We start from the raw sequence: 23,223 nt of genomic DNA, 5'->3' as shown, positions 1-23,223 counted from the left end.
CAAATTCTTCGTGTACTTTAATAGTAAATGACTCCTGTTATAGTCTATATTTCGATACCTAAGTAATGGTAAATAATATTGCAGTCAGCAAAATCATTTTGGTAGTCGTATTAATTGTATGGCAACTATGTTAATAACGGGAATTCATAATTTGAGACATTCAACTGTTTCACTTTATATCGTTCGTTTAATTTTATGTAATTTTTTAAAAGTTCTATAGTGATAAAAACAAACAAAATTATTTAAATACATGTAAATAAAACTTTAAAATAATTAACTTACAATAAAGCGATAGTACTTAATTATATATGACTATTTTTTCAATATTGTATTTAAGAATTTTTAGGGTTTGGAGAATTGAAAGGTCTGGTTACTTGTTATTGGGATTGGGATGTTACCTGGTTTTTTAGTGCCTTATAGTTACATTTTGATTAATTTAGTAGAGTCTTTTAGATAAATCTATTTAAATTTATATATATATATATATATATATATATATATTATTCTTAACAAATAAGATACACTTAACTATCTTTTTTATCAAAATCGTTTTGATATTTTCTTTAATTCAAGTCCAATGTTATAGAAGATAACGTATAATTACATATAACTATCTTTTCAATGTTGTTTTCATATTTTCTTGATAGTAAGTCCAACTATAATTTTCGTGGTATAGAGAGTTGGATTTGTAACCATGGATTATATAATGTAATACATAATTTGTTTTAATTTCTTAATTAAATATAAATTATATATTAATATAATATAATTTATAGATAAAGGTAATTTTTTATTGAAATTTGGTAAATTAATTTCAAGAAAGAATGTGATTTTTTTTCCAAAGTACACAACAAATTATATTTTTTGACTTATTATATCTTTTAAAATACACAACAAATAGGGCTGATTCAGAAATTTTTTAAATATATATAGTCTATTTTTTACAACTTTATAACAATTATATTTCATGTTAAGTTCATAGGAGTGTTTATTTTGGAATAGAGTTTTTACAATTTTAATTTAATTATCAATCATTATTAATGGATGGTAGGGATTTAATGTTCATTAAATATCTTAGAATATTTTTACTAGTAGTCATAAATAAAATATTGAAATTTATCTTAAAAATAGATATGTCATAGATAAAATATTGAAATTTATCTCAAAATTAGGTATGTCTTTTCTAGTTTTAATTAAATTGATTAATTCAAAAAAATGTCATATGAACATGAGTTATGGTTTTTTGGGCATGTAAAAATGTAGAAATAGTAAGTCACCATATTGGCCATGGGATAATAATAAAGTCTATTTACAAATTAAGAATCTCCATGGTTAAGAATATTGTTACATGTTTTTTAAAATGTATATATATTTAACTCATATATTATTATTATCATTATTATTATTATTTAAAATAAAGTTATAATTTAGCTAATTTTTTTAATAATAATAAAAAAATCTTAGTATGTGAGATATATCATGAGGTGAGTATTTTGATGTCTATTGACTCTTATCAACCATTAATAATATTATTTTAAGTATATAGTATGTGTAAAATTATGTCAAAGTTTTCATTTTATGATTTAAGGTTTAATTGCACATTAAACATGGAATGATATTGGGTGATCTTAGTAAGGGTATAAAAATCCAATTAATTAAGTAGTATTTAGAGAAAGATTCTTTGGCGAAAATCACATGGAATCTCATTTGTCGGAGCGGATCTGAAGCATAGGAGATCTAAGTCTTCGCTTTGGCTGAACATGTTGAGAAAACCAATCATCATGTTTGTATTGAAGAAGCGCTTGAGATTGAAAAGAGACCAAGCAATTTCAATAGAGAGGATGGTTGGAAAGTCAGTAGGTGTTGGGTCCCAGCCCTCTCTTCCTAGTCGTTTTTCCGTCCTCTTTGGTTTTTTGTGTCTTTTATCTTTATTTTTACTTATTTATTTATTTTATTATTATTATTATTATTATTATTATTTTTAATTTATTGATTTATTTATTTTTCGATTTTTTTTTTAAATTTCTGGTTATTTATTTATTAGTTTTTATTCGCGTGATTTTTATTTATTTATTTATGTATAGCAACCTATTTCTTCTGATATTTCAAGGTCCTTTATGCCTATTTTTCCATTTTAATTCCTATTATTTTTATATATTGATTATTTTTATTTAAGGGCCTTCATTTAACTAATTTTCCTTTCAAATTCTTTACAGCTTATATTTTTAACTAATTTCCGATCTAACATATCATCCTTTGATTTTCTTTATTATATTCTGAACTTATAAGGTCCTTTTTATAGCTTAATTACCTTTTATTAATTAACATACAATTTTTAATAATATTTTTAAATAAAATAAAATTAATTTATATATTACTCTATACATCTAGGCATTTAACTTATCTTTTATTTAATTAACTAATTTTCCATTTAAGTTCCTTTTTATAGCTTAATTACCTTTTATTAATTAACATACATTTTTAATAATACTTTTATATAAAATTAATTTATATATTACTCTATAAATCTAGGCATTTAACTTATCCTTTATTATAAGGTCATTTAATTAACTAATTTTCCTTTTAAATTATTAACTAACTTATAATTTTTATTAACTTTGATTCTCTTTATTACCTTTTATTATTTTTAATTAACATACAATTTTAATAATACTTTTAAATAAGATTATTTTTATATATTCTTCATATATTTCTTAGGCATTTAACTTATTCCCTTATTATATATAAGGGAATATAAAGTCTCTCGATATAAACAGCGGAACTCTCGATATAAATACAGCGGAACAGTGCAGTCTTCGATATATATACAGCGGAACTCGCATATATAAACAGCGGAAGTCTCGGTTCGGTTATATATAAAGTCTCTCGATATAAACAGCGGAACTCTCGATATAAATACAGCGGAACAGTGCAGTCTTCGATATATACACAGCGGAACTCTCGCATATTAAGGTGACAATTCGCATATATATATCGAAGATCGGAAAACAGCGGAAGTCTCGCAGTTTGTCTCGCAGTTTGTCTACAGATATAAACAGTCTCGCAGTTATAAACAGCGGAAGTCTCGCAGTTTGTCTACAGATATAAACAGTCTCGCATATATAAACAGCGGAAGTCTCGGTTCGGTACCCTCGTTCCAGTTCTAAGGCTCCGGTATTTGAAATATATATAAACCCTCGCATTCGGTGATCTTGGCTCGCATATATAATTTGAGCTCTCGGTGATCTTGGTTCTGGGGCTCGCATTTATAAACGCATTCGGTGATCTTGGTTTTAAAGCTCGCATACATAAATCCAAAGCTTGGAGATCTTGGCTCGCACATCAGGTTCGGATATCAGGTGCACACATTCCTTATCTTTTTCTTTTCTAATACATATTTGCTCATATAATTTCAAGTATGAATATTTCACCACAGTTACCAAAGATTACCAAAGGCAGACCTAGCACAGTTACACTACAAGGCCTCTATGAGTATATAGAGTCTTTAGAGAAACGTAGAGAAGAAAGAGAAGCCAAGTTACAAAAAGAGTTAGAAGCCGTGCTGGAAAATAAATTTGCATCTCTTGAAAACACTATCCAAAAACAAATAGAAAATAAAATAGAACAACTAGAGAATAAAATGGAGGCAATGGAGACTAGATTGCATGTTATAGAAAAACAAAACCAAGATACTAACCAACCATCCCAGCAAGGAGACGCTGATACCTTAGAGGGTCTTAAAATGAAAGACATGATTAAAGAATTAGAAGAAAAAGTTAACAGCCACCTCACCCTAAATAGTGTGGTAGATAAGTTAGATATTAAACCAATTAAAGACGAAATGAAAAAATTAATAGAATTAGACCACGAACGTAACAAAAGGACCTTAAACCTTATAATCTTCGGTTTAAAAGAGGAAGAAGATGAGGATACTTTAGCCTTAGTCCAGACAGAATTACATAATAGATTACAAATTGAAACAGTGTGTCTCACAGAAGCAACAAGGTTGGGGAAATTAACCGAGAATAAAGGAAGATTAATCCGCATAAAGGTGAGCTCTACTGATCATAAGCACAACATACTTAGTAAAACCTCAAGTCTAAAAGGAATGGGAATATTCATAAATGAAGATCTCATTCCAGAAGATCAAGCAGAATTAAGAAAGGAGGTTCAAAAGGTAAAAGAAGCTAGAAAGGAAGGAAAATGGGCAATAATCAGAAATAGAAAAGCCTGTATTCAAGACAAAAACCAAAAAGATAGTAATCAATAGCAATTAAACATGCTCCGGATCCTTTCTTGGAACTGTCGGGGCTTCCCATGGAACAAAGGCCCCAAGCTAAGTTGGATTTCAAATGATGTTGATATTATTTTGCTTGTTGAAACTTGGGAGCACGAAGAATCTAAGGTCCCTAACATAGATGGCTTTACGCTATGGTCTACGTGGAACAAGCGATCCTCCCATAGAGGCATTGGGGGAATAGCTTGTTACATTAAGAAGAACATCTCCCCCTATGTTAGGATTTATAAAAACGACCCTTACAACCAATTTAGTTGGATAGAGATCAGAGACATTAATAATAAAAAGTCCTACATAGCAATATGTTATTTCCCCCCCATTAATTCCAACTTCTATAAGAAGAAGAATCTAGATAAAACTAACCCTTACAATAGTTTAGAGAATGATATTTCTAGCCTAAGGAATGACGGTAATATCCTTTTAATAGGTGACTTCAATGCTCGAACTTCAAACAACCAAGCTATTATTTTAAGCAATCGTTCCAACCCTAATCCTCTTTGGTTAGACGAAGACCCTTCCCTCGCTAGTAGGTACAAAAGGAGCTCTGAAGACCTCGGGGAAAATTTGTTTGGGTCAGAGCTAATCAAGCTCTGTAGTGCTCAGGATCTCATAATTTGCAACAGTCTAAAAAAGTGGCCCAATTCCAGCAAGATGACCTGCATCCATGGACTTGGTAGCAGCGTGGTAGACTATGTTATTTCCGATCTTCCATCATACAACGAAATGATAAACTTTGACATCTTAAACGACCACGAGCCTGACTCCGATCATAGGCCTTTACTTATAACCCTCAATTTTGTCATGCATAGAGTTCCCATAGAAAATAATACTTACAACCAAAAGAACTTAATATTTGATAAAAATAAAAAGGACCTCTTTCTAAATGAATTAAAAACTAATCTGCCTCCTTTATCTAGTATAGACAACATAGAAGACCTATATCATAATTTTACTACAACCCTCTCATATTCTATTAAAAAGTTCTCAATTGAAGTCTCAAATAATAAAAGAAATAGCAAAACCAATCCCTGGTATGACAAATATTGTAAAAATGCGAGGAGAGCAATTAAGGAAGCTGTTGATGATTCTCTTAAAATGGACAAGATAAGAATATACAAAGCCCTAATTAAAAGGAAAAAGAGGCAGTACATTCGTCAAAGACAGGAGAATCTCTTACACCTCTCTAAGGTAGCTCCTAAGAAATTTTGGAGGCAGATTCTGACTAGGAAGACTAAGGATAATCATAAAATTGCTCTGCATGATTGGAATTCTTATCTTAAAAAGCTTTATGAATCTCCTAATGTCATGGATAATTTGGAAACCCTGCTCACAACGAAAGAAGTCTTCTCTTTAGAAGACATTAAGTTTGGGGTTAATCACCTCGCGAATGGGAAAGCTAAGGACATTGAAGGTTACCAGGCAGAAATCTTAAAAATTGGAGGCCCTGTCCTCATCCCCCACATCCACAAGCTTTTCAATCAAGCTGTTAAGCAAGGGTTCCCTAAACCTTGGACTGAGAGCCTCATTATCCCTATTTTTAAAAGTGGAGATACAAATAACCCCTCTAATTATCGGACAATTATGATCAGCCCTCTCTTAGCCAAGTTGTATGGTAGTATTCTGGAAAAAAAGTTAAGCATATGGCTTGAAAGTGAAGGTAAGCAGGCTAAAGGCCAAGCAGGTTTCAGAAGGCATCACTCAACAACAGACCACCTTGTTACGCTTAGGATCATTGCGGAGGAATGTCGTAATGATAAATCCAATTTATTTTGCTGCTGTGTAGACTTTAGAAAGGCTTTCGATACGGTTCCTAGATACAACCTTTGGAATAGGTTAGAAGAGCTAAAGGTTCCTCTTGAGTTGAGAGCTGCTGCTATAAGGCTATACGAGAATGTAATTGCCAAGCTAAAGAACAATGAGGGGTGGTCAAAAGATATTAAGTGTAACATCGGAGTTAAACAAGGTTGCCCCCTCTCCCCTACCCTATTTGGCATTTACATCGATAAGCTCGAAGGTTATTTAGAAGAAGCAGGATGTGGTGGCACAATCTTAGCTGGGATAGTCGTTATCCTTCTTCTCTATGCTGACGATATTGTTCTTTTGGCAAGGTGCCCTTCTGATCTTGATAAGCAACTCAAGCTTCTTAAGGATTTCTGCTCTACCATGGGTATGACTGTTAACACTGACAAAACAAAAGTTATGATTATCAAATCCAAGAAGGACACTTGCGCTAATTTTATGTATGACAATAATAACTTGGAGGAAGTGTACTCTTACAAATACCTAGGAATTGATATCCATCACAAGCTCAACTGGAACCATAGTATTGAGAAAAGGATCAATGGGGGATGGAAAGCTTATTTTGGTCTTGAAAATAATTGTAAAACAACAAACCTCGTAATGTGGGATAAAAAGAAGTTCCTCTTTGAAACTTTAGTCACTCCTGTTATCTTATATGGCTGTGAAGTTTGGGGCTGCAGCATCTCCAGAGAATCATGGAGAAAGATTGAGCAAATCCAGAAGCGTTTTATAACTTATAACCTGAAAATTAAAAGTAATACACCCTATCCTATTCTCCTTATAGAAGCAGGTCTTTCTCCTATTGAGAGCCTGGCTATGCTCAGGTTTCTGTTGTACAAGCACAAGCTCAATAACATAGACAACCATAGACTTCCTAAGCTAGCTTTAAATTCCAGCCAAAACCACCTAAGGCTTAACCGAGGATGGCATAAGGACACAAGGGCCTGGTTAAACTATTGGGAGAACAATGAGAATGATGCTTTGCAAAACATAAATAACATTAAAGATATTGTTACTTCTAAGTTCAAAGAAAAATTGTGGTGTGAGAAAGATTTAGCGTCTAAAAGAAAATTAAGTTATTATAAGAAGGTCATCAACCCCACCCTTGAAGATCAAAAGTATCTCTCTATTTTAACTAGCTCAAAGAAGAAAATTAATATAGCAAAGATTAGAACGAATTCTCATGAGCTCCATAGTGAAACTGGCCGTTGGGCAGTTCCTAAAACACCATGGATGGAAAGGATCTGCCATATTTGTGAGAATAGGAGCATCGAGGATGAAAACCACTTCCTCTTAGAGTGCCCTGCATACAACCACATTAGATCTCAATTTCACAACCTTTGTTACAATACTGACCTTCCTAGCCTTTTACAATGCCAAAATTATAGTGAACTCGGGAAGCTTCTCTCCAAGCTTTTTGAGCATAGGAATAAAATCTTAAATCAAAATAAATAATTTGTCTTTTTAGGTCCGATAGATAATTATTTGGTCTCAGCGGACGTTAACCATCATCATCATCATCATCATAAGGTCATTTATTTAACCAATTTTCCTTTTTAAATTATTAATTAACTTATAATTTTTAATTATTAGGTCTCGTGCCAAATACCCTCAATAATAATATTTTATTTATTACTCTATATATCTAGGCATTTCACTTATCCATTTATTATAAGGTCATTTAATTAACTAATTTTCCTTTTAAATTATTAATTAAATTATAATTTTTAATTATTAACTTTGATTTTCTTTATTACCTTTTATTTTTTAATACTTTTAAATAAAATTATTTATATTTTTTAGGCATTTCAAGGTCATTTATTTGACTAATTTTCCTTTTAAATTATTAATTAACTTATAATTTTTAATTATTAGGTCTCGTACCATTTACCCTTAATAATAATTTATTTATTTTTACGAATTAAACTATTATAATAATTTTGACCCCTGTCCTTGAGTCAAACTAGCCGTTAGGGAAGATAGTTGTACCATTTACCCTTAATAATAATTTATTTATTTTTACGAATTAAACTATTATAATAATTTTGACCCCTGTCCTTGAGTCAAACTAGTCGTTAGGGAAGATAGCTGTTGGAGGCTCCGCTCAGACTATTTAGCATGATGAGCTAGATCTGTTTCTTCAACTTGTCCTGACGATGAACCACACTAGTTGGTTCGAAACGCGTCGACAAATGAGATTCCATGTGATTTTCGCCGAAGAATCTTTCTCTAACTTGATATGGATCACAGAAGCCTAAACTCTATTAAGTAGTATTTGTTAATTTTATTTTTAATTTTAATTTAAAAAAATGAATTTTATATTATTTTAATTTTACTTAATTAATTTTTAAAATTTGACATAGTTTTATTTAATATTATTTCTTCTGATGTTTATGGTTGCAATAATGACAAGGAAAACATAATCGTACATAACATTGGTAACAAATGAAAGTGAAATTTGTTAAAGAGGATTGAACATTGTAGGTGCATGTTGGCTTGGCTTTTCATTGAAAAATTTAACCATGTAATACAAAATAAAAATAATAAAGCTCTTTATTTCATGAAAGGACTCAGTTTATCTGAGATTGTTTCATTGCAACCTCACTAGCCTTGCAGCAAATTGGTATGTGAGCGAGACAACTCGTTCCCATGACATATTTGAATCTTTAGCTCGATCATTGCCCACTTTTTCTATCTCCCAGTACGTCATGACATGGGGTTGGAATTATTGACCCATTTTCGCCAAACAACTTCCACCCACATCTCAGACCATATTCATGAATGGAGAAAATTTCATAGTTTATGTAAGGTCTATGTCACACTAACCCTTCTTCTAGATTCCTTTTTGAAATATCTTTTGCCCACAATTACAAAAGATGTAGTGACAATTCTGCCACAAACAGAGGAAGATGCCATTAGAAAATCTCGACAGTTTGAGCTTATCTATACTTAGTCACGATACCTTTACTTTGTACTCCCTGATGCTCCTCACTTGTAATATTTTGGACAGGATAAACCTGGAGCGTTAAATGTTGCAAATGGTTTGATTGGGAACTTTTCCCAAACAAACCGGCAGTACTTTCCACTACCCTGGAATCATGTGCAGTCTATAACCTCACTTCCAATCGTTTGGTAGGCAACCCAAACCCTCAGTTCCATCTAACCTTGGGTTCTACCCCAATTAACTTGTGCCTCCTTAGAACCCTACATGTTAATATTTCCATTTATATATATCTATATATATGCCCAAAAATCACTCAATTAGCCTTTTCTCTCTGCATTAGTTGATTGCCTTCCGGGTGGGTCCCACTAGACACATCACCCGCTTACCCTCTCCCGACGATTCCCAAACTGTACACTTGGTTATTCGTCAGGCTCTTTACACCGGGCTTACAAGGACAGTGATTCCCTCGCACCTCCTCCTAATAGGCACAAACATGTCCATAGATCACTATTGTCACAGGTTCACATTATCCCGACACATTGTCTTTTGTGATGACTCTTTATTCCGTTGGGAACAAAACGTCAGGTTGACCTGGTTGTGGGTCCTTCCTCCACCAATGAGAGATTTTTCAGGCTTGCATGGATGACCACGTATCCGACCCTTGTCATCTCATTCGGTCCCTTTCGGCGCATACCAAAAGCATCCTTTACCTCCTGTCAAGTTTCACTTATCAGGCTTGTGTGGATGGTGGGGCCATATAGTCCCTTCTCTCATTGGTCTGTTGCGATAGCTCTCAACTTCCACTACAACTTATGCCACTTCATCTCGCTTCCTTTACCCTTAAGCCTCCTTTTCGACTCCCCTTATTTTTTTGGGTCATATCATTGGGTTAACTTGGCTAGTGAGACCCTTCTCCACCAACCGGATATGTGCATACTACCGTGTGGTATGACTTACATCATAATGTTGGTTTCCTCATGACACTTTTCCATTAAATCCCGCTTTATGCCTTTGGGGTGAACTTCGTCGGGTTGACTCAAAAAGTGGGCTACTCCCTGACCAATAGCGTCATGAAAATGGTGTGGGCCCAGCTACATACCCCTTTTGCATTATCCCACCAAGATTTTCCTGGCGTTTTCCATTGCACCTTCATTCCATTCTTTCGGGCTAGACGTCTAGGCTTATGTGGGTTGTGGGTCAACCCTCCAGCCAATAGCAACATCGTTGGGCACACATCATCTTGTCGCATCTTGTCGCATCATCCTTGTGCTTTAATCTTGGTTCTCCCTTGCTTGTGCCTTTAGAGATGTTCTAGGGAGAAACCTTTGGGTTCTATCTCCAGGCCATGTCAACACTCTTATGACCAATCGCGTGAGGCAAAAATTGGTTGTTACAATGGAAGGTATCCATGGCTAGTGGTTGATCTATGAATGGATAAGGTTGCCTGATATTTTCTTATAAGTACAAAGCTTGATCCTTCTGTACCGCAACAAGTTTTCCTTCTCATTCTCTATCATGGCTTGGCTAAGGGTCTTTGGGCCTACCTCATGCGACATCTCAGATGGGGATCTCCGCGACCGCCCCAAGTACAAGCTCTACTACTGCATAGACTTCCTTGAGTCAATCTTCTCGACCATGGTTCTATGTAAGGGGTCTGGAAGCATTCCAGATCCACATCAAGGATTCATGTTGATGTCATTGGTTTATTAAGGTGTTCCATGGTGTTACCCCTCCTGATCTTGGTCGAATCCAACCCCAAGGAGTTCTTGACCCGCCTACATTCCCTGTTTTTGGACAGGGAATCCCACGCATGTCAACGTAGGTGCTCCTGCAACACTTACCTACCACGGGCTTGGTTTGAGATCCTAATAGGTATCCACCTCGCTTGCCACACATTGTCAGTACCAGAATCAATTTTGATCCTATAAGCATCTCTATGGAGCTATGCGGAACCTTTTGGTGCCTCACCGAAGACACTAGGATTCCAACGAAAGAGATCTAGCATGTTGAGAATGCAAGGTTGAAGACCATTTAGGTAAAGATAGTGGGCTCATCTGGCTCCAAGGGAAACAACCCTCAACATTAATGCAATTTTTTACATGTGGAAAAACATCTTGTAACTTAAGTAATAAGATGCTATAAGCAAATGCAGACCCTGCCAAGTAGAGGACCTACATGTAACCCTTTCATAGTAATAAAAAATGCCTCTGGGCCTACAATTTTCAAGCTTCTTTCCAAGCTCGTATGACTATTTCTACGACCTGTATCTATTATTTTATGTTATTTATTTATGTGTTGCTTTCAATACAATTAAGCATTTCATTTAAAATAAGGTTCAACTTAGAAATATAACATAATCCTTATTCTCATGTGGTTGTGTACATAGTTTATACATTAAATATTTTGTGTTCAACATCATTAAGCTTAATCACACAACATTTTATTTCCAGCTTTAGAAGCTCATCGTTACATATTTCATTATGAGTTTCATCCATTTCAAAGAAGTGACACACACACAGATATGTTAGACACGTCCATCGGTGACATATCCCCACAGAGGGGTAACCACATGTTCAATCATTAACAACACAAATGCAGTCCTAAAAATCTTGAACCCTTACAATTAGAAATGCATCATACATTCATCAACAAATAAACAAGTATAAGCAGATACTTATCTTTGAATTTGTAGGGCATTTGAGTCTAGGAAAAGGACTCTCCACCCAACCATGGACAATTGCATCCACACATACTTGTAGCTATCACTTCTGAGGTAGGTTGAAAATTATAGGTGGGGTGTTTGCTTAAGGGATTAAAACACCAACTTCCAGTTGAAACAAGGACACCAGAGGAACTTTTTCCTCAATTCCACCAGCTGAGTGGCACTTATTTTTTCAACACAGGGAGTCTAGAGGTACTCTTCCTCACCCCCAAGTGCACTCATAGTGATTCATCTTGATCCAAAAATGGATCCTGGATAAGCCTCTAAATCTTCAAGTCTTCAAAATTTCCTAAAAGGTCAAAACCATCGCAAAAGGAGAAGTTTTAGACCTATCAAATTACACTATCGAGACCCAAAAATATGAATAAATGGCAGAAATGAGGCCTATTGGAGGCTTGAACAATGAGTGAGCAGAAGTTGTCAGATCTGGCCGATCAACGGTCCAGATCCGATCGGAAATTGCAATCGGCAGTGGCTATCGGAGCATATCGGAGCACAACCTATGGTTATTGCGATCGCGACATCGCAATCGATGATTGCAACGGAGCGATATCACAAGCAGCGACCATAACAGAGCGCTACCCTGGCCCGGGGCATGAGCGATTTGCGATAGCGACAAGTCGCATCGCAATATCGCATCGGTGCATTACAGCGGAGTAGGGATATGTTATATATATATATATATATATATATATATATATATATATATATATATATAAATGCAATGCGATTGCCCGGACCCGGCGACAATATGAACCAGGTTTAATATATTTTGAAATCCGCCGAAAGGCATTTTTTTATGTATGTTCTACATTTTGCTATTAAAAGAAATACAATGGGGAAGCACGATGCGATGAAGTCCAGACCCAAAGGGGTTTTGGAATGAAAACGAATAATATTTGAAATCCGTCATAAGCCATTTTTGCGGTGTTTTCACAGTTTTAATGAAATTTTAAATTACAAAGGGAAACCTTGGAACAAGGCATTGGCGACTTGCAATAGCAATTATGGGTGGACCCGATTATGAAAATTTGAAGTCCGAGAACAGTGTTTTCTATGGATTTTCCCTTTGTTAGTGTATTTTCCCTGTGTAAGCCGAGAATGCCAAAATTTGGGGATTTCAAGTGCCAATGACCCATTCCGTTATGGAACAGGTGGCATCCATCCCTGAGGGTGTTTAGCAATGATTGCTAATGCTCAGAGAAGGGATTTGAGTGGACCAAAGCGGGAAGACAGAGAGCCCGAAAGGGAAAACAAACAGACAACGTCGATTTGGCTTTAAAGCCATGAATGTCAAAGACAGAGGGGGCTGAGTTGTTGTTGGTTGTTGTTGTTGATTATTGAGGGTTCGCTGCTAAAGGTGAAGCCAAAGTAGGAAGTTAAGGCAAAAGAGGTAGCGCAGAAGAAAAAGGCAGCCAAGGGAATCACTTGGAAACCAAGTGAAAAGCCAAGAGGGCTTTGAACTGATAGAGGGCATAAAGAAGCCAGAGTTGAAGAGCCAGAGAGCCAGAGCCATAGCCCAAGAGCCAGAGTTAGAGCCAAGAGCAAGTACCAAGAGCCAAGAGCCAAGAGACAGAGGGAATAACACAGTGTCTGAACCCACTGTTTTTGTGTAAAACAGCAGGAGTTAAGCCAAGAGCTTGTAAAAATGACTTATACCATAATCCCAGAGAGCCTAGTTGAATTAACTAGAGATCACAGAGATGTAGCCCAAGAGTTGTGGGTGAACTCCAAATTAATATTGTTGTTCATGTGTCTGCTTTATTTCTGCATTACCTCTGCTACTTTATTTACTGTTATGTATATTTGTATATCAGTTTGAGCACATCAGCTTACAGCACAACAACAGAATTTAAAGCATATAATCAGCTTAAAACAAACATAAGCATACACTATATTGTCAAGCATTTTTAATTCCACATTGGATTATCATTAAGACTTGGGAAAATTTTAAAACTTTGGAAGTGGGAGAGGTTCTTGTAAATTAGACAAGAAGCCTAAGTGCCCCATTTTCAAATCACATCCCCTCCTAGGGAGTCCAGAATCCAGTGTAACAATATTTCCGTAACCACAGTTCTTCAATCAAGTCTTCCTTTGATAATGCTTCAGGATGGCCTCTTCCCAAGTTGTTACAAGGCTCTAAAGTCTATTATCTCAACCTACATCCTCCATGGAACCAAAGTTGTTACAGGGCTCCAAATATTCTATCCCCACCCACAGCCTCTAGGGACCCAAGTTGTTACAGGGCTCGAGAGACCTTTGTCTCAACCTACAGCCTCGAGGGACCCAAGCGGTTACATGGCTCCAAGGATACTATCTCAACCCATAGCCTCTGGGGACCCCAATTTGTTACAGGGATCTAGAGACTAGCAGCTCAACCCACAACCTCCATGGAACCATAGAACCAATCCCCTTCTCTTCTCTTCTCTTCTCTTTAGATTTTCCTACTCATTTTCTCTCACTGGATGCTCAAACTCGTTTACCTTTTCTATGTTTTCCTCTTGCATGCCTTCTAATTCTTCTAGCCTTATCTTGGGAAATAGTGTCCCTCTTGATGTATATTTCCTTGTTTTGTGTTTTTCTTGCGTCCTTGTGACCTGCAATGCGCAGAACCTCTACTGGACTTTGTGTCCTCTTTTCTTGCTGTTGTTTCTTAAGAAATATGGGCTTGCATACTTTCTCTTAAAACCCATTTAATTCAAGAAATAGTCTCTTAAATTTATGCACCAACTAGTTTTTAATGGTTGTCCTAAAATTCGGGTTTCTTAATTCTCTACACAAGAAACCACAATATCCCAAGCAAGCCATCATCCCCATCTCTGGAATCTGTGTCCCTTTGTCTCAGTCCCTTCTTTTTCAATTTCACGCATAGCAAAATATTTTTACAATGCTTTTTAAGAGATAACCATGGGTGGGGTTGTCATAGTCCCCTCCCCTTTAAGGGAACACTATCCTCAGTGTTCATCTACCCATATGCAACACCAAAAACAAAACACAACACATATTGTTTAATGGAGCTTTATACACACAACTCTATATGGTATTTACAATCACATACACACTTGCTTTAACCAGCAAATAAGAAGGGATAACTACCTTTCATGGCATCAGTCATTTCCCACATGGCCTCCTCTATCCCAAAGTGCTTCTCCTACACCTTGACTTGCTCTATGGATCGATTCTGGAGCATGAGACTCCTCTGGTCTAGAATGCACATTGGCTCTAGCTAGAACTCTCCCTCTAGTTCCACCTATAGCACAGACCAATTAATCACATGATTAGAATATTGTACATATATTTTAAGTAAAGAAACATGGAAAACATCATGAACTCTAACGGAAGGATGTATAGGTAGCGTATATGCCACTAGTCCAATGAAGATAAAGAAACTAAAAGAATAAAACATTATAATACATCCCATACTCATTATGTGGTAATCCCAAAGTGCATGAGAGGTAGAAAGTTGAGAAAACTCTTGATCAAACACCAAATAAAGGCACAACCATATCAAAGTGAACTACAACGGTATTCATTACATCAACCATAAGCATAGTGTCTACAATTTTGCCGATCTATGAAGACACCAAGTTGATTGTAGACAAGGACATCAAGTTGAAATGGCAAGAGGTCAATGATGCATTTGCAGGAACATTTGGGGAAGAACTCAAAGACCGCCAAGTCTATGTGAAAATTCACAAGTCCGGCTTGTACCGAATTGCATGCAGGTATCCCGTGTTCCCATACACAAACATGATACATTGGATCTTCTCGCACATTGATCCTAAGATGATGACATTGAGAAGTGCCAGCAAGATGGAGATTTCTACCTTTAGGGCATAGGATTATGAACAGATGTATCATATATCAAAGCCAGTGGTCACCATGGAAACACCCTTCAACATACCCAACAGTAATGCCAACTCCAGGGATATCTTAAACAACTTGGTGAAGGAGCCGAGAAAATTCAGGATGACACCCAACCAGGTTTACAAGACGAAGATACTACAGAAGGCGTATCAATACTTGGTCATCTTTGCATGTCGCTTGTATGGCCAAGAGAGCACGGAAACCTTCCCGCAGAGTTGGTGATCGTGTTGGACCAACTGGCCAGTGAAGGAAAAGCATGCAACTAGTCCGACATGTTGGCTCACAGGCTGAAGGAACAAGTAGCAAGAGCTCGACAGCTGCCCAAAGGTCAGCAAGCAGAAATCTACATGTCCGCTTACATCTTGGATGCAATCTGTGCCTGTCAGGAGTTCTCAGGCTTGAAGTGCGCATGGAAATCAGTGGAGACCTTTGTGAACACTTATTGTAAAATGTTGTCCGAATGCAGCTTCATAGGAGTTATCACATAGTTGTCCGATGATTTTTTCACCCTAGTGTATAAGATGATATTTGAACAGGATCCACCCCTCATGTCGAAGGCAGTAATGGAGGAACTAATCGATATAGAATATTGGTATGCCTCGCCGTCCAGCACTTTCATACAAATGTACAACGTAGAGAAGCCTCCGCATTTTCTACCGAAGTTTGACTTGGACAAGCTCGTCATGCACGAAGTATCATACCACATCTTCGTAGGATTTTCAGCCAGGCTACACTGGAAGAAGAAGGCACCTCGACCCTCTCTTTCATTTCATATCGGGTTATACGAGATACAGAATTTCAAGCATGAAAATATCGAAGCATAAGAGATCAAGAAATATCCATTCGATGCCTGAAGCTACAATCTGTATGACCCGCATTGTTTTGTAAAAGATCACTGCACGAGAGTACAGTTTCAGTGGATCCACGGGGCATGTCATTGGGCGGAGGAAGACCCATGGAGATATTGTTACAACTTCTCCAAACCCAATGAACTGGTCGGCATCGTTGTGGAATGGTTAGCAAAGCAGAATCTCGAAGAGCACCAGCAACAACAGCAGTAGAGGTAAGCATATTAACGCGTGACAAAGGCAAGAGGAAGATTGTCGACAACATGGAGGAGGAACAAAGCTGCAAGTTCAGAGCAGACCCACTTGTGCAGAAAGCATCTTTGGAAATAGAGGTGAAGAGGCAACAATACGACAAGAGGAATGTGCAAAGGCAGATAGAAAAACGTAGAATGGAGGAAACAGAGAAGCAGTTGCATGAGTTGAAGGAGCAACTCCAGAAGGAACAAGAGTTGCACGGACAGGAGAAGGAAGCGCATCAAGAACGAGTACAGTAGGGGGCACAACATGCACATACAAATGAAACTACGCCTATACAGGTATTCGACTCATCTTAACAGTTGGCACCAAGCAGACAGGATGAGCCATGGCATGAGCAAGAGATTGAACAAGCACTTGATCAGATGGATACATATATGGAGAAACAAGAGTTAGAGAAAGACATTGACCTGATGCCTCGCCACCAAGAGGTTGACCCACCAGCTTCACAGAATCCAGAAGCGGAGCATGTCCCAAGCGGCCAAGGAGGCACTGAAATCCTTGGAGACAATCTAGAGGGAGAGATGCACAACATCTCATTCGATGAGTCCCAACATAGAGTTATGCAATCTCACAGAGTGTCGACTCTAGATGATCACACATCTCCTGCGCAGTTTGAGGAACGAGTGATCATGTCTGACATGCACAAGCATCCAACAGCATTAGCCAATGCTACCAGAGCATATGTCGAAGCCACTAGCTCGAGTATTTGCTTCTTGATATTTGAGAATGATCGAATAGCTAAGGAGTTACAGATGGCCAAGTAGGGAGGAGAACTGGTTACTGCATCCACCCAAGTAGAGTTGAAGAAGGAAATACTGGATGAAGTATTGTCCCTTGACACAGTCATGCAGGCATTGTATTCTAAGTTTGGTACTGTGCATAAGGCAGTTGTCCATCTCAATGGTTGGCAGCGGCGATGTTCGAGCACGTATCTTATCAAACGTGCATGCTACTATTGATTACATGAAAACATGGACAATGAAATACAAGGGAACCTTGTTACACTTGCCCAAGATGATGAATCCCAGAGCGGTCGAGTTGAAGGAACGCATCTTGTTGGCCGGATAAATCATTCTTGCGGACAAGACCGATCTCCCTAGCATCAAATGATATCTAGCAACAAGCAACATAAGCAAATCTACTTTTCTCTAAACATGTTTCAATTCATAAATGAAAACTAAGAGGTGTAATAGACCCTACCTCGGTCCAACGCTTGTTTGTGGAAGTTTTGTTCCAACAACTTCAAGTAGTTCCCTTTTAATAACCTGTATACACAAACAAACACACATCAAAGAACACCTGCATAGATAATATAATAAAACATGTTCATTATGAAGATCAAGGAGCTCATAAAATAAACCATTAAAGATAGTTCATTGAGAAAAATAAACTTGATTGTATTAACTTTATGAATAAAAGAACTTTAAAAATTTGGTGCCTTAATGTTCTACAAGCTCTTTTCAGGGTCCAGCAGGAATCTCCTCTACTTTGACAAGCCTCACTGACTCCCCAAATGAGACAAAAGGTATGTGATCTCTCCTCTCATAAGCTCAAAAAGGAAGTCTAAGTTCCAGCAGCATTTGCCCTCAAAAATCTTCAGCTTTCAACCTCCCCTACAACTAGCCCAATGCCTTAATTTATAGTCCAAAGGAAGGCAGTTGCAGGTCCTCCATTGAAGGGATAAGTTCCTCCTTCAATGGGATAAGCACCTCATATCATGGAGTTAGCTCCCTTAGTTATGGAATGGATGAAGCAAGGTGGAGCGGACTTGCCAGCGTAATATTCCTTCTAGAAGCATCCAGAAGTGACCGAAGGTGAGTTTTTAAGAATGAACCCATGCTTTTTAACTTTTATAGGGGTTCACACCCATTGCTTAATAGACAGAGCGGTCAGGTTCGGAGGTCATTTGACCATTGGGTGTGGTACCGCAGGCAATACTAGGAGAAAGTGCGAAACCAGGATTTGAGATATTTTTAAGGTCTTTCTCCCATTTTCAAGGCTTGACATGAAGAGTTGAGGCTTAAGACTTGCAAAGGAGGTATGTATGAGTGGTGGTGGACTCACACAAACTGTAGAAAGTCATGGTGACAATTTTTGTGTAACAGATTGCCCCCTGAAGTGCGAAGTCTGTAATAGATGAGGATATTTTTTTATCATCTAAGAAGAGTGAAGGACTTTATCATTTCAAGGATCTTCCTGTGAATACCCCGGTCGGAACCTATAAAAACATTCAACACAAAATATATATATGTGAAAATATCATCGCTGAGGTAGACATTCCCATACTCAGATCAAAACTGACTAAGAACTATCTAAAACTGTTCTGATACAGGAATGATTTTGTAATACATCACAAGTAGAGACATATGGACACAGTATGGACTCAGCCATCTGTTTATGAATAGTCTACTATATAATGATAACAAAATTCCTCGCAGCCTGGATAGTGGAAACTAGATCCAGGGTCTTCATTTCTGCTTCCCGAACTAGTACAATTCTATCCATGTGAATGAATGTGTCGAAGTCGAACATGGTAGAAACCACTTGATTACCAGTCAATGATGTAAACTGTTAACAAGTGTGAGAGAAACCACCAGTAATGTCAATGGCTCTCAAAGTACTTAGTACAATCCATGAAATGTGAATAGATGAGTTGATGTCGAACACGTCACAGAATCCTTTGATCGAAGGCCAATGATGCAACTTGTCGTCGAAGGCAAGAAACCTGCCGTTGAGGCATGCAGATTCCAAGGTACTGATGATTTCTAGATCATCTTTCTAGATAATGAGCTAAAGTCGATAGAAAGCGATCCATCGTAGGCGAGCCCACAACACGAAATCATAGATCAAGTTTAAAGAAATATATTTGCAAGTACTAACTCAGGGATGGTCAAGATGGATGACAGATATTTTACAGATGAATGGTTTATTTGGACTGACCTCTTGAACACATAATGACACTGCAGATGGTTTGGTGACAATTGACCCAAAGCTAATACCCAGAAACCGGCTGAAGACTTTCAATGTGGCATGATTAACTGTTAGGCAAAGGATTTACCAACCCAGGTGAACAAAAAGTGTCGTGTTCAAGAGTGGTTGAATGCATTTCTGAGACACAAAGTATGACAAACAAGTTCATTTTTCTCTCTTTTCCCCCACCATTTCTGGCAAGTACCTCTTTATTTTTGACAAGCTTGAGGAGGATAACATTTGCTTGATTATAAGCTCATCCTTCGGATGAGTCCAACTTAGTTTAAATTCGAACCCTAAGAAGGAGTGGTTCGTTCCTGTTTGTAATTGAACAGGTCCTTTACTGTGAAATTTTAACGAGCCCAGTATAGGAGAAACTCGGTGTTTTTCAATTTTAGGGAGTCAGAAGAAAAACTTAAGAAAACTCCATGGTTGTCCTTTTTCGTAAATTTGTGTCTCCCAAGCCCGAAAAAGTATAAAATAATACTTGAGAGAACCGCTTGATCATTACGACCAAGGAGTACTTTTCATATTTAGTGGCCCTGACCTGAAAAAGTAAAAAAAGCGATCAAAGTCACGTCGTTTTATTACCAATATCGAACTTGAAACGACAAAAGTCCGGCAATATTTTCATGTTTATACAGTCAGAAAAAGAGCTGTAAGTGGACCGTCTTTTTGATTCCGTTTTAACGAGTTTAAAAAGAGAAAGCTCGGCAATCTTTTCATATTTTAGGAGTCAAAAAAGAGCTTAAAGAAGACTCTAAGTGTTGACACCTAATCCTCAATGGATGGGTGAACTGGAACGTGAACAGTCATCAAGAAGATGAACTGTTCCGTCTCCTTTTTGTATATAAACAATAGTTCTCTAATGAAATAACATATCAGTTTTTCTTCTGCTTATTCTGGAGTTACCCTGGCCTGACATGGTATCAGAGCACAGGTCCCAGGTTCTAAAAATAGTTGTAACTCCTGCCTCTGTCCTGAGCGCTGCTCAGTCCTGAGCGCTGCTCTCTCCTGAGCGCTGTTCTGAGTGTCATTGATTCTCTGCGCATCATTGATTGTCTGCGCCTCTGTCCTGCATCTCAATGATGATTCTATGCGCTTTCTGACTGCCAAAGACTGCGCATTGTTTTTATGAACATATCTTACCGTTTTAGCGTCCATAAGCACTGAGCTATTCAAACGTTACACATACAATCGCCTCAATTGTTTAGCTGAAACATTGGGTGGATATCCTTGTGAAAAATGTATTGCAGGACGATCCCTTGATCTCCTCCGAACGATTACACACCTTGTATTTCCATCTGATCATCTTTTCGCAAGACACCTTCTACCAATCCGCTCTGCGCCTCGGCACTGGTCTTCACACTCGTAGGTTTTGAATAGCACAGAGTCTCTGCGTCCATGAAGCACTCAAGAACCAGTTTCGATAAACTGTAACCCTGAGCTTGTGATCGACTGTATCCATGTCCGAACCACCCAAGAGTGTGTTGAAATTCGTATTGGAAAGCAGAGAGTAGGAGATGGTCACATCGGTGGAGCCCAGAATTACGCTGTGGACCGAGGCGTGAATGGGAAGTTGAGTACAGTGATTGCAGACATTTTGGAGTCACGCTGGTATATCAGTGGACAAGTCACGCTTTTATATCAAGTTTTATGATGCACAATCTCAAGTTTTACTTTAGTCCACGTTGCATCGTGTTATAAATAATGTTTCATATACTCAGAAACTTTTGCACCAAATTCATATTGCAAGACTTGTGAAATGAATAGAAGTGGCATTCGTAGATGGTTTTCGAAAGGCTCTGTAGTAAATGTCTTATTAGATAGCCAATTTAAAAGTATGGCGACATGAGAGCACTGTAATTTAATTGAGAACAGTTTTGTCATCATTTATTATTTGAGAGCAGTTTGGATTCTGTTTTTCATCACTCACGACCGCAAGTATATGAGTGTGAATGTCCGAATGGAGTCAAGTATTGCGCAGTTTATGTAAGCAGTCTTTCAAAGCAGTCAAAGTATTGTGCAGTTTTCAAAGGGTTTATTTATCATTCTGAGTATTGCGTTGTTCTTCAAAGTATTTATATATATCAATCAAAGTGTTTGATATTACGCAATTTATTACATAGTTTTCTTTTGAATGATAATGCTGCATTGAAAATTTATCATTTCAATGCTGATGCTTCTAGCAAACATTAGAGGGATTTGAAGGCTGTAATGTAAGGAAAGTTTTTTTTATCAGCAGAGGTATTTTTTACAGAATGCATTCAATCATCTCTATGGTCGGAATAGTTCTCACTGGCAAGGAGAACTATTCTGAATGGTCTCGGATGGTAAAACACACCCTCATCTACAATGAGTTGTGGAAAGGAGTGTGTGTCGGAGAAGAAGACAAAGACCCTGTGCAGCCTACATCAGATAAAGAACTTGTCACTTGGGAAAACAAGAACAGCAAAGCCTATGCATTGATCGCAGCATCTGTAAATGAAGAAGTAAGTCGTCATATTTCATCCTATTCCACTGCCTTTGAAGCTTTACAAAAGCTGAAAGAACTCTATGATTCACATTCTGCACTTGAAGTTGTTCAGCTCATGATTAAACTCTTCACTCTTGAACTGAAAAATAATGATCCCCTTGCTCTTTCATCTGAAATAAAGTCTATAATGCATGATATTAAATCCACTAAGGTTGAGCTGGATATCTCTCTTATTGCCTTTCTCAAAGCACTCTATCCTACCTACTCCAATTATCTTGAGTCTTTACAAGCAAATGGAAATCTTAAAGACATAACCTTTGAGTCTCTTGTGAAAAAGTTTGCTGAAAGAGACAAAGCCTTTGGAAAGAAAACAGTCCCTGAATCTTCTGAAGAGACTGTTTGCCTTGCTCATAAAGAAAAGCATCCTGCTCAAGATTCTACAAGAGGAAGAGGTGGACGAAGAGGAAGAGGAAGATACTTCAGAGGCAGGGGGGGCAGACATTCTCAAGGAGAAAAGGCAGATCTGCATTGCATTCGCTGCAAACGAAATGGATCACATGATGCTTCTACATGCAAGCTACCATGGGAAAAAATTGAGCAGAGAAGAAACCAGCAGAAAGGTAAAACTGATGACACAGACAAAGGTAAAGCACCTGAATCCGCTCACTATATTGAGGCATAATGTAACATTGGAGTAAATGAAGATTTGTTTAATGCTTCACTTGCTTCTTCGAAAAATGATTGGCTGCTTGATTCAGGAGCAACCTGTCATATGACTCATAGGAAAGATTTTTTTGAAGATTTCACTGACAATGTTGATGGAGCAGTATACTTTGCAGATCAGTCAAAAATCAAGCCATCAGGGCTTGGCACAATCAGGCTTAAACTGCCTGGTCTTCTAGACTTTCTTCTGGATCATGTTCTATATCTCCCACAGCTCAAGAGAAACTTGTTGTCCCTGGTCCACATCCGCCAGCAAGGTCACTCCATTCATATGTTTGATGGAAAGCTTGAGGTAAGAAAGGCATCTGACCACTCACT

Source organism: Pinus tabuliformis, chromosome 9 (assembly GCF_031772625.1).
Source record: "Pinus tabuliformis cultivar Carrire ecotype Pingquan chromosome 9, CPIR1, whole genome shotgun sequence".
Lineage (NCBI taxonomy): Eukaryota > Viridiplantae > Streptophyta > Pinopsida > Pinales > Pinaceae > Pinus > Pinus tabuliformis.
This window is presented reverse-complemented; position numbering follows the sequence as displayed.